This window comes from Oncorhynchus mykiss, chromosome 26 (genome assembly GCF_057628025.1).
Source record: "Oncorhynchus mykiss isolate SJ-2025 chromosome 26, ASM5762802v1, whole genome shotgun sequence".
NCBI lineage: Eukaryota > Metazoa > Chordata > Actinopteri > Salmoniformes > Salmonidae > Oncorhynchus > Oncorhynchus mykiss.
The window spans coordinates 7,204,152-7,223,905 of record NC_143047.1 but is presented as its reverse complement, the minus strand read 5'-3'; the positions used below and the strand labels follow the sequence as shown (position 1 = coordinate 7,223,905).

Here is a 19,754-nt window from a genome sequence, read left to right as displayed (position 1 = left end):
GATTATAACTGTAGCGATTGTTGTCGGGAGAATGAGAAGAGGACCAAAGTGCAGCGTGGTACGTATTCATAATCCTTTTAATAAAGATGAATACTATAACAAAAACAACAAACCGACAAACGAACAGTTCTGCAAGGTGCAACAAAAACACTCAACAGAAAATAACTACCCACAAATCATAGTGGGAAAACAGGCTGCCTAAGTATGATTCTCAATCAGAGACAATGATCGACAGCTGCCTCTGATTGGGAACCATACCAGGCCAAACACAGAAATACAATACCTAGAACAAAAACATAGAATTCCCACCCCAACTCACGCCCTGACCAAACTAAAACAGAGACATAAAAAAAGGAACTAAGGTCAGAACGTGACAGTACCCCCCCCCCCCCCCCCCCCCCCCCCCCGCCCAAGGTGCGGACTCCGGCCGCAAAACCTACACCTATAGGGGAGGGTCTGGGTGGGCATCTGTCCGTGGTGGCGGCTCTGGCGCGGGACGTGGACCCCACTACACCATAGTCTTGGCCCACTTAAGTGGCGCCTTTGGAGCGCCGACCCTCGCCGCCGACCTCGGCTGACCTCGGGCCCCGAATAGAGACTCTGGCAGTGCCGGAGTGAAGGGCGAGTCTGGCAGCGCCGGAGTGAAGGGCGGCTCTGGCAGCGCCGGAGTGAAGGGCGAGTCTGGCAGCTCCGGAGTGAAGGGCGAGTCTGGTAGCGCCGGAGTGAAGGGCGGCTCTGGCAGCGCCGGAGTGAAGGGCGGCTCTGGCAGAGCCGATGTGACGGGCGGCTCTGGCAGAGCCGGAGTGACGGGCGGCTTTGGCAGCGCCGGAGCACGAAAGTGCTGTTTGAATGAATGCTTACGAGCCTTCTGCTGCCTACCATTGCTAAGTCAGACTGCTCTATCAGATATCAAATCATAGACTTAATTATAACATAATAACACACAGAAATACAAGCCTTTGGTCATTGATATGGTCGAATCCGGAAACTATCATTTTGAAAACAAAACGTTTATTCTTTCAGTGAAATACGGAACCGTTCCGTATTTCATCTAACGGGTGGCATCCCTAAGTCTAAATTTTGCTGTTACATTGTACAACCTTCAATGTTATGTCATAATTATGTAAAATTCTGGCAAATTGAATTGCGGTCTTTGTTTGGAATAAATGGACTTCACACCGTTCGCAGCCCAAACTGCTGCATATACCCTGACTGCTTGCATGGAACGCAAGAGAAGTGACACACTTTCCCAAATTATAAGAAATTCATGTTAGCAGGCAATATTAACTAAATATGCAGGTTTAAAAATCTATACTTGTGTATTGATTTTAAAGAAAGGCATTGCTGTTTATGGTTAGGTTTGGTGCAACGACAGTGCTAAATCAAGTAGGCTGTGATTCGATAAGAAATTAACAGGCACCGCATCGATTATATGCAACGCAGGACACGCTAAAAAAACTAGTAATATCATCAACCATGTGTAGTTAACTAGTGATTAAATCGGCCATTCCGATTAATCGGTCGACCTCTACTCTAGAGAGTTGAAAACAACAGGTCTGGGACAGGGTTCCATAGCCGCAGGCAGAACAGTTGAAACTGGAGCAGCAGCACAGCCAGGTGGACTGGGGACAGCAAGGAGTCATCATGCCAGCCAGGTAGTCTTAAGGCATGGTCCTAGGGCTCAGGTCCTCCGAGAGAAAAAAAGAAAGAGAGAAAGAGAGAATTAAGGTTCTCCATCGTGCACACATTTATTTTGTCCCCCAACACCAAACGTGATCACGACACGCAGGTTAAAATATCAAAACAAACTCTGAACCAATTACATTAATTTGGGAACAGGTCGAGAAGCATTAAACATTTATGGCAATTTAGCAAGTTAGCTTGCACTTGCTAGCTAATTTGTCCTATTTAGCCAGCTTGCTGTTGCTAGCTAATTTGTCCTGGGATATAAACATTGAGTTGTTATTTTATCTGAAATGCACAAGGTCCTCTACTCCGACAATTAATCCACACATAAAACGGTTAACCAAATCGTTTCTAAGTCATCTCTCCTCCTTCCAGGCTTTTTCATCTTTGAACTTACATGGTGATTGGCATCTAAACTTTCATAGTATTACCATGACGACCGGCAAAACAGTTAGTCTTTCAATCACCCACGTGGGTATAACCAATGAGGAGATGGCATGTGGGTACCTGCTTCTATAAACCAATGAGGAGATTGGAGAGGCAGGACTTTCAGCGCGATCTGCGTCAGAAATAGAAAGGAGTTCTATTTTAGCCCTTGGCAACACAGACACTCATTGGCGCCTCGCGAGCAGTGTGGGTGCAATAATAGAATAACATAGATTTCAAAATATATTTTGCAACGCCCACGCACGTGATGCGAGCGGTGTGGTCAGCCTATTTCTTTCTAACTGCTTCCAGCCTCATACAGATGATAGTAACACATTCATTCATATGTGGGTAGCGTGGAATTGTTAGTTGACTTTGTCCCAAGTTTACCACGACTGCTGTAACTGTGTGTGTGTGTGTGTGTGTGTCTGTGTGTTTGTGTGTATGTATCAGCGTCAGGAATATCTTAACTAAACTCTGTGTGGCATTTGCCCTCTTGAATGTTCTCTCCTGTTTGTATCATGCTCCTTCCCATGTGAAAGTCAAACACTGTCAAACCTAGAGTTTACCCCCAACTCCCACCTCTGTTCAGCCAGCCCACACAAAGAGAAGAGCAAACAGTCCCTCTCAGACATAAATGCCAAAGAGAATGGATTTTACACAGTGTGTGTGGATGTGTTTCTATGTGAGTTCAAGTGGGTCTCTCTCTCTCATCTGTATGTATCTCTATCTCCCTCTCTGTATGGTCAGATGTCTGTTTAAAACAGTGAAATGAGTGTCCTCTGCTTTCTCAGATCTTTTCTCTTGGCCTGTTGGTTTCTGTTTACCATGTTGATGTTTTGCAGCTACTTCTGGTCCCGGGACATCTGTGTGAACATCTACACTTTAAAAACATTCCTGTAGTTTTACAGTGAATTACTGGCAACTAGTTGCAGTAAATATACAGTAAATATTATATAGTAGTCTTACTATAATCATAATACAACAATTTACTGTATTTTACAGTTTAATTATCTGCATAATTGCTATGAAATAACAGTATCTTGCTGTATTCTAATTACAGCAAAACCCTTGTAATGTATTATATTTACTGTATTTTTACTGCAACTCAGTTGCCAGTGAATTACTGTAATTTCACAGGATTTATACTACAGCAAAATCTTGTAAATAGTTACATTTACCAAATTTTCCCCAGCTACACTGTTGACAATAAAATATTGTAATTTTACAAGATAATTCTTACAGTTACATTTGTAGCATCAAATAATTGGCATATATATTACCCTTACAGAATTTCCACAAGGAAATTTAACCAAAGCCTATTGGACGATGACTTGTTTTTATCTACGACAGAAGAATTTATAACTGACTTTTTCCGACATAACATACAGTACCAGTCAAAACACACCTACATATTCAAGGTTTTTCTTTATTTGTACTATTTTCTACATTATATTATAATAGTGAAGACATCAAAACTATTAAATAACATATATGGAATCATGTAGTAACCAAAAAAGTGTTAAACAAATCAAAATATAGTTTACATTTTAGATTATTCAAAGTAGCCATGATAACAGCCTTGATAACAGCAGCCCCCCCCCCCTGTGAAAATCTTCTCAACACTGCAGTAGAATGTAAGCCCCGATCAGCAGGTATAACCAGATGAGAGTTGGGTCTCCAGCAGTAGCTTAGGCTACTTTTATTCCGGTAAAAACACCATTATCAACATTGCATTTGATAACAATAAATAGCCTAGCAAATTACATAGGTTGTCACTCAATGAATAAAGCCTAATTCTGCGCAAGCAATTTTACGAACATTTCAATGCTGAAGGTGACGTGCACATGTGCAAGATCAGGAATAGGCCTATACCTCTTGTTGGTCAGCGTGTGAAGCTGCGCACAGTGCACAGTTTGACCATGCTACTGATATTGCCTGGGTTTTTTTGGCATGCAAAATTACTTGTAGATCAATGACTGTCACAGTTTTAAGCTTAGCTCGACACTGGAGGAGAGGTCACGTCAGTTATCACAAAATATTAGGTATTTTTGGAAGGTAGAATGTAGAGGTCGACCGATTATGATTTTTCAACGCCGATACCGATTATTGGAGGACCAAAAAAAGCCCATATTTATTTATTTATTTATTTATTTATTTATTTGTAATAATGACAATTACATCAATACTGAATGAAGACTTATTTTAACTTAATATAATATATCAATTACATCTATTTAGCCTCATAGTGAAACATATTCAATTTGGTTTAAATAATGCAAAAACAAAGTGTTGGAGAAGAAAGTAAAAGTGCAATATGTGCCATGTAAAAAAGCTAACGTTTAAGTTCCTTGCTCAGGACATGAGAACATATGAAAGCTGGTGGTTCCTTTTAACATGAGTCTTCAATATTCCAAGGTAAGAAGTTTTAGGTTGTAATTATTATAGCAATTATAGGACTATTTCTCTCTATTATACCATTTGTATTTCATATACCTTTGACTATTGGATGTTCGCCCCTACCTGGGCTCGAACCAGGAACACATCGACAACAGCCACCCTCGAAGCATCGTTACCCATCGCTCCACAAAAGCCGTGGCCCTTGCGGAGCAAGGGGAACAACTACTTCAAGGTCTTAGAGCGAGTGACGTTACCGATTGAAACGCTATTAGCGCGCACCCCACTAACTAGCTAGCCATTTCACATCGGTTACACCAGCCTAATCTCGGGAGTTGATAGGCTTGAAGTCATAAACAGCTCAATGTTTGAAGCACAGCGAAGAGCTAACCTAATAACACACAGAAATATAAAATTCTGGCAAATTAATTTAGATCTTTGTTAGGAATAAATGGTCTTCACACAGTTCGCAACGAGCCAGGCGGCCCAAACTGCTGCATATACCCTGACTGCTTGCACGGAACGCAAGAGAAGTGACACAATTTCCCTAGTTAAAGACATTCATGTTAGCAGGCAATATTAACTAAATATGCAGTTTTAAAAATATATACTTGTGTATTGATTTTAAAGAAAGGCATTGATGTTTATGGTTATGTACATTCGTGCAACGACAGTGCTTTTTTTGCGAATGCGCTTGTTAAATCATCACCCTTTTGGCGAAGGAGGCTGTGATTCGATGAGAAATTACCACATCGATTATATGCAACGCAGGACACGCTAGATAAACTAGTAATATCATCAACCATGTGTAGTTAACTAGTGATTATGTTAAGATTGATTGTTTTTTATAAGATAAGTTTAATGCTAGCTAGCAATTTACCTTGGCTTATTGCTTCACTTGTGTAACAGGTAGTCAGTCTGCCACGCAGGCTGCTCCTGGAGTGCAATGTAAGGCAGGTGGTTAGAGCGTTGGACTCGTAACCGGAAAGTTGCAAGGTCGAATCCCCGAGCTGAGAAGGTAAAAATCTGTTGTTCTGCCCCTGAACAAGGCAGTTAACCCACCGTTCCTAGGCCGTCATTGAAAATAAGAATGTGTTCTTAACTGACTTGCCTAGTTAAATAAAGGTGTAATAAAAAATTAAAATGTTGGCCACAATCGGTGTCCAAAAATGCAGATTACCAATTGTTATGAAAACTTGATTCCGATTAATCGTTCAACCTCTAGTAGAATGAAAGTAATATGAGCAAAACATTTTAGTGAACCGGTAGTTCGTAATGTTTGAATCGATTTTCTGACCGATGCATGCTACATTTGGATCGGTTTGTCCCAAATCAATGCACTTGTATCTAAAACATTTGAACCAAAATTACATTCCTAATAACCAGTGTAGACACGTACCAATAAAGTCATTCATATCCAACCTATAAGGGGTGGTAAAGCATTATAACTCGGTAGCTAACCTAATAGAGGAACAGGAACTTTAGTGGTCAAACAAATTTGGTGCCGGAATAATTTTGCACGCCCAATTTTTCAGTTTTTGATTTGTTAAAAAAGTTTGAAATATCCAATAAATGTCGTTCCACTTCATGATTGTGTCCCACTTGTTGTTGATTCTTCACAAAAAAATACAGTTTTATATCGTTATGTTTGAAGCCTGAAATGTGGCAAAAGGTCGCAAAGTTCAAGGGGGCCGAATACTTTCGCAAGGCACTGTATAAGGCATTTACACAGGCAACCCAATTCTGAGCTTTTACCCAATAATTGTCAGCAGAGCTGATCTGCCTGTGTAAACCAGACCTAAATGAGTTGGCTTGAGTTTTAGATTACCTTTGAACAAACTCAGGTGTGTATGAGACCTCCTCCAGATACTGCAGATTGAAGTTGTAGTAGCTGGCAGAGAGTGCAGCCATCCCGTTCACAAAGTTGTTATGTGGCCCGACGACACCTGTCCTTCAATGGACAGCATTCAGGCTGTGGGTTTCATCAACGTCTCTCCTGAAATACTGAAGATAAACCGAATGATCAGGGATCATCTTTTCAAGGTCCCCCACCCCTCCCCCCAAAATTGTTAGTGCCCAACACAATCACATGCTCAATCTCACTACTTGACTTCCTTTACATAGCAAACTTTAAGGACTTTAATGAGAGGAGGTCTTTACAGGACCTTGTACAATCAACCGAGGGGTGCTGATTAAGGAAACAGATCTTTGGATGTCAGCAGCTCTGGCAGACGGCTGACGGCTGGAAAATAATACAGTAAAATACGTGTGTGTGTGTGTGTGTGTGTGTGTGTGTGTGTGTGTGTGTGTGTGTGTGTGTGAATCAGCCTGAAGGAAGATGCCCTCCTTTAGGTTCTTTAAGTAAGCCAAAATGACGAGCATGACGCAGATGGCCTTGTTAGTGTCCTCGTTTTCTTGAAAGGCAGACAAGACTTGAACCTCTGGGTTGGCCTTTTTGGACTTGACAGAACTTCACGATTGTCTGGCTTCTCCTCTCGATGACCTCCGGCAGCTTCTGTAGGGTGTGAATGTTGGTTGAGAGATGGAAGTGGGAGAATAGGCCCCTCCCTGAGAACAGAAATGACCATCCTTCCTTGACATCTGACATGGAGGGTGGAGGGTTCCCGTTCAGGTAGCGCTGCTGTAGTATGTATGCCTTCTCAAGTATCTTCTCTCCTCTCTCTGCTCCTCTCATCCCTTCTTGTGAGTAAATTTGCGCCATCTCTCTCTTCAGGTCTTCCAAGGACCTCCGTACTGGTCTGCTAGGTCTCTTGACGTGTTTCTTCCTTCTGCTGACTCCAAGCGAGAGTTTCTCTCCTTTCGCCGCCGCGCCAGTGTGTTATCCCAGGTTTACATGTTCCAAGTGAGCCAAATCCATGTCCAATTACTTCTCCATCTAGGTAGACATCAGTAAAACGTCTGGGGTACTCTCAAATGATAATCCTAACCACATTGTGACGTATGGCTCTGGACAGATGAAGATTGTGCTGGCGCATTTGATCGACGACCAATCTTACCATCTCTATTCTGTCTCCTGCTGATGGTCTTTGTATGTTGTACCACTGCTGTACGGATTCCAGCTGGCATCCTGTCCCAGCTGACTCTAAAAGTTTTGTAGGCCATGGTCTACTGAGGAGTGGGGCAACATGTTTGAGGTGCTCAGGAGTGCTCTGGGAAGAGAGGGGTGAGGAGGGGCCGGATTCTGAGTTTGATTCAATGAATCCATGTTCTGGAAGAACAAAGCACACGAAGCATTTTGGATTTCAGATGAAATGTTTCATATGAGAGAACACTACGGAATGTCACCTTTTACTCGAGGGTATTGTTTTACCGTTTAGAAATTAAAGCACTTTATGTACTTTGTGCCCCTATTTGAAGATGTCATAAGTATTTGGACATATTCACTTATAGGGTATTAAAGTAGTCAAAAATGTAGTATTTGGTCCCATATGTCTTGCACACAATTACTACATCAAGCTTGTGACTCTACAAACTTGTTGGATGCATTTGGTTGTGTTTTAAGTTGTGTTTTAGATTGTGTTTTAGGTTGTGTTTTGCCCGATAGTAACTGACTGATGAAATTAGAGACTGGATTGCAATATCATTATTTTTTTCTCATAAAATATACAACCAGCAACTTTATCAGAACACATTTTTATTTACATGTCTGAGGTCTATTATGGGTCTCAATAGGATATAGAAGTCATGGACAATATAAGCAAGTCAAAGACCAAAACAAATCTCAGAACCGTTTTTAAACTCTGCAACAGCTGTTCTGTGTACTAACTGTTCTATATGGTTCAGAATACTGGAGGATGACCTAACACAACCCAAATAAATGATCTGCCTTTCATACAACCTTCTTTTGAAAATACATATTACATCTACTGGTCTAAGATCATATCTAATCAAGACCTAGGCAAACTGGCAAAACAGGATGGCACGTCAACGATCAAGCAAAGGCGCTGGAGGTGGATCAGGAGTGGCACTTCCTTGCACACTTGAAGACAATCTAAAACACCATGCCGTATAACAGTTGAGGCAGAGCTCCAGCAACACCAGCTCAGCCGGGGCACAATAGAGAAGACTTCCCAGGACAGACAAAAGTAGAAGGCCCTTGTTGGTGCCAGCCGGCGCAACGGGAGTGAGTGACAGTTGAGGTCTATCATCTCTTTATGCTGCATGTTCCTTACCTCAAGTTTCCCGCTGTTCGTCAGTCTTCTGCACTGAATTGGTCGGAGGAGGTTTGCACGTTAGTCTTCGTTCACAAACTGCAGGTCATTCTCGCTCTCCGCAGCAAGCCCTTTGTATGCCCTCCAGTCGTGGAGCAATGTTTCATAAGGGAGACATGGGAGAGATGACAGAATTGCTTCTTAGATTCCCTGTCAATTCATTGTTCGACAAAATAGATGTGAGAAATCGTCACTGACATTCAGTTGTGGAACTTTCTGGCACATTGCTCGAAGAAAGTATTTTTTAAAAACATTTTATTTCACCTTTATTTAACCAGGTAGGCCTGTTTTAGTAGAAGTTCTCATTTACAACTGCGACCTGGCCAAGATAAAGCAAAGCAGTGCGACAAAACAACAAGTATGCTCGCTGTCAAACCTTAAAGTCCAAAGGCGAATAAGTGGACCAAAGTGGGCAATGACCTCTGGATAGTGACATAGGTAGTGATGTTATAGTTTCAGGGCATGGTCAGGAAAAAGCTTTCTCCTAAAGGTCATGTTCTCCTTAATGAGGAGGTAATGATATAAGCCACCTGGACAGCTGTGACAGGAAAGGTAGCAATCTGGGAAAGCACACATTCTTGCACTGAATGTCTACTGAGCCTTTCACTACGAGGAGAGATGTTTGTCGATGGCATCGTTTCCCTGATGTTTGAATACATGTTTGCTTCGGTTGAGTTGTAAATAAGTCAAATGTTTCTCCTGAACAAACCGAGCAATAAACAAAGCTAGATCATAGGAAACTATGCACTCAAACAGGCCATGCCCTAGACATGGTGCCAGGCTGGTAAACGTGGAAGTAGGCTAGCTGACTGAAAGGCGAGTGGAATTTGACACCACACACCGAATCTGTTGCACTTGAAACGTGGAAGTAGGCTAGCTGACTGAGAGGCGAGTGGAATTTGACACCACACACCGAATCTGAAACGTGGAAGTAGGCTAGCTGACTGAGAGGCGAGTGGAATTTGACACCACACATCGAATCTGTTGCGCTTGAAACGTGGAAGTAGGCTAGCTGACTGAGAGGCGAGTGGAATTTGACACCACACACTGAATCTGTTGCACTTGAAACGTGGAAGTAGGCTAGCTGACTGAGAGGCGAGTGGAATTTGACACCACACACCGAATCTGTTGCACTTGAAGCTAAATCCTGCAAATGGGTTTGATATAACTGTACGGTTCTTTCTGTGCCGCACAAGTTCTGAAAGTGTTTCTAGAAATATCACAGTAGTGACAGAAAGTAATGCTCTTACTGAAATTCTCCAGAAACCCCCAATGCAATGAGATCCTAAATCGTCTCCTAAAAGTACCTTGTAGAACTCTCCCATCACTTCTCTTAATGCCACTCTCCTCCAGAGCTGTCAGATCTTTGACGAGAGGGTCAAGTACTTTGTCTAGGCTAAAATATTGAAAGTCCTGTTCTCTACACAGGTGAACAAGCTGCATACGATCTATAGCTGATATAATATCTGTCAGAGGGAAGTAAACTGAAAAAAAAATGTTGTGTTTTTTATTCAGGAACCGAGTGGATTGACAACTTCAAAATGAATCCGGATAGAGTATCAGAAAAATAGAAGACGTCTCAGTTTTAAACAATGGATCCCCCTGAACTCCCTTCCCATCCTGTACATTCTGAAAAACATTCTCTGTTGAGGGTTGGGCATGTGTTGCAGCATGCTTCTCACATACAGACTCACTTTTAAAAAGTGCAGCCAATGTCTGCTGTACAGGTACATACTGGGAAAAACATTCTTTACCATTATCATAATTACCCAAGAACAGGGGCACAGGCTCAACGTAATATAAATTATTTTTTTAAATGCGGCCTTCTGCTTTTAGGTCTGTGCTTAAAACTCCACTGTTGCAGGCCTTAAGGAGATCCTCTTTCTTTATGTCATCTATAATGCTGCTTGTAGTGGCCTCTGGGATTCCCATCGCTGCAACTCCCGTACGGACTCGGGAGAGGCAAAGGTCAAGAGCCACGCGTCCTCCGAAACGCGACCCTGCCAAGCCGCACTGCTCACTTAACCCAGAAGCCAGCTGCACCAATGTGTCAGAGGAAACACCGTACAACTGGCAACCATGTCAGCGTGCAGACGCTCAGGCCCGCAACAGGATTCGCTAGAATGAGATGGGACAAGAACATCCTGGCCGGCCAAACCCTCCCCTAACCCGGACGGTGCTGGGCCAATTGTGAGTTGCCTCATGGGTCTCCCGGTCGCGGTCGGCTGCGACACAGCCCAGGATCGAACCCGGATCTGTAGTGACGCCTCAAGCACTTAGCCTTAGACCGCTGCGCCACTCGGGAGGCCCATTTCTAATCCTTCTTGAATATGTGCCTTCAAGTGATGAACACCAGAGGTTAAGGTGTCACACCTGACTGCACTAGACTGAACCACACATATTAAGGGAGTGTCACATTGTTGGTGACAATCTCTCAGCACAGACCCATCAGCTTTATTATTTCTATACATATGTGCTTTAAGAGCAGTGAATTTACGGTATGTTCGCGAGCGTTCAGGCACCCCGCGTTGATAGTTAAAATGACATGTGTTACTGTGCAGCTTCATGTGCTGAGTGAACTCAAAACCAGTAACAGACACATGGTCACAGGTATTACATTTGCAGTGGAACATTTTGACCAAATGGCTGAGGTAAACAAAAAACAGAAATAAGACCGGTAGGCAGCAGACAGAACCACGACTAATACTACACCCAAGACTCCCACAACCAATGAAAATTGTCAGCCACTCAGAGCAAGCACACAAAACCTCCTCTTTTTGACCTTTTGTAGTTCAACTTTGGTATTGCTTAGTTGCTTAAACACGAATGTTTCTAAGATGATGTTAGCGAACTAATTATGTTACTTGCTGCAGCATTTACCTAGATAAAACACACCACGTGTCAGAGGTACCTAGGCCAATCTTGGCGAAGTTACCCAACGTTAGCCTCTCTAACGCCCAATTGCTACACCCCCGTTACACCTTTTTGATAACCACAACTACTCGAATAAAGCCAAAATATACTAAATTATTACCAGATCTGCTCAATTATCGCCTCTTTGCTTTGTGCAACTAAATAGCTTTTTGTGTTTTCAGTAAAATAGATGTGGAATGGATGAAATCTCAGTCAGGCTTCCACTGTTAGCTTACAACTAGTAGTCGTGAGAACAGAAAAAATATTTCACCGAAAATACATTTATTTTTATCACCATTGGTTGATGCTACTCGTGCGTAGGCCATTTTGGAAAAAGGCAGCTCCAGATGGGTTGACGCTCCTCGATCCGGGTAGCTCCCTAGGTACAGCACCACACTGCCTTTAGTGACAGACTGGTCAGACGAACCAGACGGTCCCCTGCTGCACCTACGCTAGTAACCCATCCACCACAGCACAGCTAGGCGAACATACCCCTTCAGAGAACATTGCAATCACAAACATGCGTTCCTCAAATGCTGCAAGTCAAACACTGTATCCAAAGACCTGTTCTTGCAGCTCATGTTAAGTTAGTTAACGTTACCCGCACAGCAAGTATGTTCAAACGTGAAAATATAACGTCAGCTAGGCTAAGTCATTGTGTCCTGATGAAAGAACTTGTCCGAAACGTGTCTGCAATAAAATCATATTTGAAGGGGGTTTGTTGCAAGCCTGTCAAGTTAGCCTATAACGTTAAGTAATCCAAGCCTTCACTTCTCTTGAATTCAAAATTGGTTTCTGGCTGGCAGTGGCGATCCTTCTTCGATTAGTCATATTTACATAAAGCTAAAACAATTACCCAACAGGCATTGCCGTTCACAATAAAACCATGGATACAGTACAATATTGGGAAATGTTATTGTAAAATCACAGCTATTTTGAACAGTGTACACGCATCAATGGTCGCACAAAAACACACACTTACACAAACACAACCACACACACACACCACCAGACCCTAGACCCCAGCCACACAGCTGAGCCCAACAGCTGGTGTCTGTACCCCAGGGTGGTGTGTGCGTGTGTGTGACTGTGTTTGTGACTGTCTGTGTGTGTGTCGGGGTGTGGGGGTTTATCTGTCTGGGCTGGAGATGGTTAGCTAGGCAGCCATGTGGATTAAGGGATCAGGGCTGGTGTCAGACAAAAAGTGGATTACTGCTGTAAAGCTGCCCTCTCTGGCCCGGGCCTGAAACTGAGACCAGAGGCTCGCCAAGAGGCCCCCCCACCGCCTTGCATCCATCCTGGGCCACCTGACTTATTAAGGCCCTGGATTAGCACACAAAGGAGCAGGACCTTGGAAGACCCCGGGCCTCTTGGTCTGTAATAACAGTGGTAATTGAGTGTGTTACTGCAGCTTTGCCCATGAATGCTAATCATGCAGGATTGTGTGTGTGTGTGTGTGTGTGTGTGTGTGTGTGTGTGTGTGTGTGTGTGTGTGCGTGTATGTGGTGGGCGTATGTGTGCGTACGTGTGCACGGGTTTGTGTGTGTTTGCATGTCAAGTCATTCATCTTGACAGTATGCTTATGACTATGTGGGCACTGATTGTTTAGTGTGTGTATGTATTTGCACTCTGTATGCCTACTCGTGTGTGTGTGTGTGTGTGTGTTACATCTTGTGTTTCCCTCTCCCCTTCCCCAGAGCTATGGCTGGAGGTCTTATGTAACATGTTTGTTCAAGTGCCCTCCGAGATGCCAAGTCACTGTCACACAGCCCAGCCTGAAGGATAGGAGAGGAGGAGAGAGAGGGATGGGGGCTCTTTCCTCTCATGTCTGTCTTCTGCTCTGTCATTTCCACCAGCCCACTCCCAAGCCTTAGGCAGCAGTAGGGAGGGGGTTGGGTGGGTGGGTGGGACACACACACACACATTCACATTCACGCACATATTGTACGAACACACACACACACACACTCCCCCCCCCCCCCCCCATCTCCCCCTATTATTGGATGAACATGTGTGTGAGTGTGTCTGTCGGGAGGACGCAGCTTCTTATCATAATCCTCCTTACTAAAGAAACGGAGCGGAGCAGAATGAGCCCTCTGTCCCTGACTGTGACTGTGCGGAGCTGCTGGTGTAGGAGAGAGACAGGAGTGGAGCACTGAGCAGACGTAACAGGGCCTGTTTCTCACTGTAGAGGAGCCACTGACGAGAAGAGATGACATTTAAACTGGACAAACTGTACAGGCAGTTTCACATGCACAGAGAGGCGCTGGATGGTGTGAGCAGGACACGGACATAGAGATGTGGTAAGTGGTTTGAAATTGTAAGAATTGGTCACCTTGTATTGAGTGAATATGATAGTTGTATCGATTGTGTTATCTACTTGTAGTGAGTGAATAGGATATTTTGACTGTATTCGTTCATTTTGAGCTGCGTGATTTGACTGTGGGGTGTTTATAGTGCTGATACTGAGGTTAATTTGCTCTGTAAAACAAAGGGGGATATCTTGGCTGTGGTAGTCTTGGCTGACTCTGGCATGGGCCGTTGGTAGAGTAATTTAGCTTTGGCTGTAGTTGGGCGATTTGGCTGTGCTCCATTTTGGCTATGGCTCTGTAATTTAGCTTTGACACTGTCATGTGTCTATAGAGCTGCAATGAGGTTCTGGCAGGTGATTAACAGCCCGCCGAGTTGGTGATGTTTTGGTGATATTAGGTTGACAGCAGAGCAGCTGGCCCAGTGACAGCTGTCAGCACTGGGAATGACACAGTTGCTAATGGCTAGCTGGGTGGCTAGGGAAGTCGCTTACATAGGCTAATGCAGGCGAATTCAGATTTGTGCTAAAACAGCTTTGTGCTGAACATTGTTGTCATATCAATTGTGGTATAATTGTTTATTTGCTCTCCGCTGTCTGAGTTTCATATGGGCCTACACCCATTATTGCAACAGAAGGTTTGTTTATAACCCAAAAACAGTTGGACTATCATCCATCGTATTTACACTTCAGTTCAAGCAAGGCATCTCAAAGAAAGAGCTCTTGCTACCCCATCACTTTGCTCTCTTTCGTTCCTTGGCAATCTTTGGTCGGAAATATGAGAGACGGCTGCTCTCCCTACATGTTAGTGAGAACTATCACCCAGTGGCTCACAAATAGCACCATACTAATCCATATTCATCAATCTCATCATCACAATCAGACTGATACGGGCCGCCGTGTAAAAGGTGTCGTAAGTGGCGGAGCGGCGCGAGCGCAGACCTCACATGTGTCATCACTGTATGATTGGCTGAGTCTGTACAGCACTGAACTTTACAGCACACACTGTGGGGCTTGTACTGTAGCTATGAATCACGACGTTGTGCTGTCAGATTTATACACAAGTCAATTCAGAGGGAAGCGCGAGATAAAGAGAGAGGAGGACAGAGATAGGAGACAGAGACAGAAACGGAAAGAGAAGAGGAAGACCGAAGTAGAGAGGAAGGGAGAGATGGAGAGAAACAGTTTGAAACAATCTTTATTTTCTGTCTTTTTCACTTCTAACCGTATCTCTCTGTGAATTTGGCTCATTAGCGAGGGAATAGGAGATGAGAAAAGGGAAGAGAGGGGCAAATGAGGAAAGAGTAAGCAACCAGGAATGAGGAAATGTACAGTAAGTCGCTGTCATACAGATGCTGTAACGTAGACGCTGGGAGTCGGAAAGCAAGTGCAGGTGGGGAGTTTAATAATAAACGGAACATGGAACAATATAACAAACACGAGTAGCGTATATATATATATATATGAAACACATACTAGAGGTCGACCGATTTTGCTGATATTTATTTTTTTACACCTTTATTTAACTAGGTGAGTCAGTTAAGAACACATTCTTATTTTCAATGACGGCCTAGGAACAGTGGGTTAACTGCCTTGTTCAGGGGCAGAACGACCTGACCTTGTCAGCTCAGGGCTTCAATCTTGCAACCTTACGGTTAACTAGTCCAACGCTCTAACCACCTGCCTCACGAGGAGCCTGCCTGGCCTATGCCGTCCAGTAGAGATCTGACTGCATAGGCATGACCCCCCTCAATGTCCGGGCGTGGGGGACAGCACCAGGAACCACCGGCCTGAGAAGGGAGACATGAAAAGAAGATGAGATACGATAGTCACTGGGAAGCTGTACCCTATACATCACCTCATTGAGCCGCCGGAGAACCTTGAATGGCCCCACAAACCGGGGGCTCAGCTTCTTGCAAGGCAGCCAGAGTGGGAGGTTCCTGGTAGAAAGCCAGACACGATCCCCAGGGTGGTACACGGGGGTCTCCCTGCAGTGGCGGTCTGCCTGCTCCTTTTGATGGAGAATGGCACGCTGGAGTCTCACGTGAGCATTGCTCCACATTTCTTCTGCACGCCTGAACCACTCATCAATCGCAGGTGCTTCGGTCTGGACAGGGGTCCACAGAGCCAGGGCCGGCTGAAAACCCAGAACCCACTGGAAGGGGTCAACCCAGTGGAGGAGTGACGTACCGTGTTCTGGGCGTACTCCACCCATGGAAGGAATCGAGCCCACTCTCCCTGCCGGTCCTGACAGTGACTCCTCAGGAACCTCCCCAACACCTAGTTAATCTTCTCCACCTGCCCATTGGACTGAGGCCTATACCCGGAAGTGAGGCTGACCGTGACCCCAAGCTTCTCCATAAAGGCTCTCCATACCCGTGATGTGAATTGAGGGCCCCGGTCAGAGATGATGTCCTCCGTGAGGCCATAATGTCCCTGAACACCTTAATGAATGCCTAGAACAGTGACAGAGCATTGGCTAAACCAAATGGCATCACCAAGTACTCGTAGTGATCAGACATCGTGCTAAATGCAGTCTTCCATTCATCCTCCTCCCGGATACGGATGAGATTGTATGCACTTCGCCGGTCCAGTTTTGTAAAAAAAACAGGCCCGGCAGAGCTGTTCTATGGCTGCCGGCACCAACGGGGAGAGGGTAACGGTACTTGGTGGTGATTTCATTGAGTCCTCTGTAATCTAAACATAACCCTCCATTTTTCTTGGCCACAAAGAGGAAACCAGCCGACGCAGGAGAAGTGGACGTGCAGATGAAACCTTGTTGGAGCGCCTCTTGGATGTAATCCTCCATGGCCTGGAACTCAGCCACCGACAGAGGGTAGATGCGTGAGGCGCAGACCCTGTCCCAGGGGCGATGAGGAGGAAGAGAGGTGGCGTGGTTCTTGGAGAATACCTCCCGCAGCTTCTGTATTTCTTGGAGTCCCCAATGTTTTTAATATGATTCTGTTGTCAGTTGTGAGTCTGAAACTGCACATGTGCACACACACACACACACACACACACACACACACACACACACACACACACACACACACACACACACACACACACACACACACACACAGACAGCTTCATGTTAAACCAGTAGCCTGTGGAGCCTTAATATGAATCTGGTCACTCATCCATAACAGCTCTGGCTCTGGGTTGAGAATGGTTGTCTTTCAATAAGGCCTGATATGGGACACCAATTTCAGGTCTATTGTTGGCATATTGGTGGACAGAACAACAAGCGCCGCTCTCATGGAAGTTCTGATTTTGATTAATATGTAGACAGGAGGCACCAGATTATATTTAGGTGGGAACAGGGGACGTGGGATAGAGGGATTTACTTGAGAAGGCCTGTGTGTGCCTGTATTCCCGCTTGTGTGTGTGCGTGTGTCTATAAGCTTGTCCCTCTGTGCTTTCCAACACGCTAATTAGTGTGTCAACTTATCTGCTGTCATCCCCCAAAATGAGCTTGGCTGTTAAAACAATATGCTTGTCTTTGTCTCCACTCGAAATCCTCTGTAATCCAGCAACGAAGAGCAGCTGAATGATAGCAGCAGCAGCCTCTGAGCCAAGCGTCTGTATACCCTATCCACAATCCTCAGCATGTCGTCTGTGCCTCTGATTCACTGGGTTACACTCTCCCTCCTTTGACACCTTCCTCGAAAGCGAAACAAGCAGCGGTGAATGAAGGAAACATTCTTTCATATCCTTATTCATGTTTGAAGCCGCAAGCTCTCTCTGAGCTTTTTCTCAGAGTTCTCTCTTTTTATCATTTTCCACATTTTTTTTTTTTCCCAAGTGCAGTACTCCTCACTGTGCTTGGGAGGCTACAGCTGTTGTTGCCAGCTCTGCGGTTTCTAGGGTAACACAGGTTTGACAGCTGTTGTTACTTCAAATCAAATCAAATGTTATTGGTCACATACACATGGTTAGCAGATGTTATTGCGAGTGTAGCGAAATGCTTATACTTTGGTTTTTCATCCCGTTGAGCTGCGAGGGGATTGCCGGTAATAGGATGTCAAGAAATTTTTGTCAAGAAGAGTCGCTTTGGATCAAGACCAGACTTTAAATGAGTGAGACCATCTCAGAAACATGGCTAACACTGTCCAGTGTTAGCATGCTGTTAGCATTCTGAGGCGAAGTGCTAATTTGAAAGTATTTGCTCCTGGAGAGTGGTGTTAGCTTCAAACCCAAGCTCTTTAGCTGCACACAGGGTGAAATGTCAATGTTCTGATGCAATTCCAAGGTCTGCTAAATGAACATTTGTGCTAATTGGAACTGACCAGTGTTAGCATGCTGTTAGCATTCTTTGGCAAAGACGAGTACTAATTTGAGGCTCCTGTAGTAGAGCTGTGAAGTCTAAATGTAGACTATGGGAGTGCACGGGGTGAAATGTTGATGCTGGCTAATAAATGGTGAATACCATTTGAATCCTAATGGTTAACTGAAAAGTTAGTTTGAATCGTTTGGTATTAACGATAGCATTCCGAAGTGCTAATTTCAAGGATTCAACTCTTAACCTTTTCACGTGTAAGTTCCAAATAACGGTCGCCCCAGTGTGAGTTTTTGTATGCACATGATGTCAGAATGCACTTACTGTTCCAAAATGTGATTGTTACGCAACAGGACAGTTGGCACGCGCTGCCCTCAAACCAAGACTGGAACTGGAAACCATACATCCTGAGGCTGCATTACTGTAGCTGTGGATTTTAACAAAGCTAACCTTTACCTAACCTTACTTCCTAAATTCGAATGCGCGACGAGCTGGTAGCTTTCTGGATTATTGCTACTCGATCTTCCGCGATGCATACAAAGCCCTCCCCTGCCCTGCCTTCGGCAAATCGGACCATGACTCCATTTTGTTGCTCCCAGCCTATAGACAGAAACTGAAACAGGAAACGCCCATGCTCAGGTCAATACAACGCTGGTCTAACCAATCGGATTCCACGCTTCAAGATTGCTTCGATCACGTGGACTGGGATATGTTCCGGATAGCCTCAGACAATAACATTGATGTATACGCTGACTCGGTGAGCAAGTTTATTAGCAAGTGCATCGGAGATGTCATACCATCTGTGACTATTAAAACCTTCCCTAACCAGAAATCGTGGATTGATGGCAGCATTCGCGCAAAACTGAAAGCGCGAACCACCGCTTAAAATCATGGCAAGGTGACCGGAAACACGACCAAATAGAAGAGGACGGGCCACCCCTCATAGCCTGGTACCTCTCTAGGTTTCTTTCTAGGTTCTGTCCTTTCTAGGGAGTTTTTCCTAGCCACCGGGCTTCTACACCTGCATTGCTTGCTGTTTGGGGTTTTAGGCTGGATTTCTGTACAGCACTTTGACATCAGCTGATGTAAGTGGGGCTTTATAAATACATTTGATTGAAATTTGAAATATAAACAGTTCAGCTATTCCTTCCTCAAGGCAATTAAACAAGCAATTCGTCAGTATAGGGATAAAGTAGAGTCACAATTCAACGGCTCAAACACTGTGGCAGAGTCTACAGTCAGTCACGGATTACAAAAAGATAACCAGACCCGTTGCGGACATCGACGTCTTGCTTCCAGACAAACTAAACAACTTCTTTGCTCGCTTTCAGGACAATACAGTGCCACTGACACAGCCAGCTACCAAATCCTGTGGGCTCTCCTTCTCTGTGGCCAACGTGAGTAAAACATTTAAACGTGTTACCCCTCGCAAGGCTGCTGGCCCAGACGGCATCTCTAGCCTCGTCCTCAGAGCATGTACAGACCAACTGGCTGGTGTGTTTACGGACATATT

General features: G+C 44.5%; 1 long non-coding RNA gene across 1 annotated transcript; it reads right to left on the bottom strand.

Annotated features, from left to right (window-relative positions):
* Positions 1 to 993: 993 nt before the first annotated feature.
* LOC149971357 (uncharacterized) lies at positions 994 to 9,657 on the bottom strand. Its single transcript, XR_016492218.1, has 3 exons — positions 8,703 to 9,657; positions 6,338 to 6,513; positions 994 to 1,688 (listed from the first exon to the last, which is right to left on the bottom strand). It is a non-coding gene; the product is annotated as an uncharacterized LOC149971357 (long non-coding RNA).
* Positions 9,658 to 19,754: the final 10,097 nt, after the last annotated feature.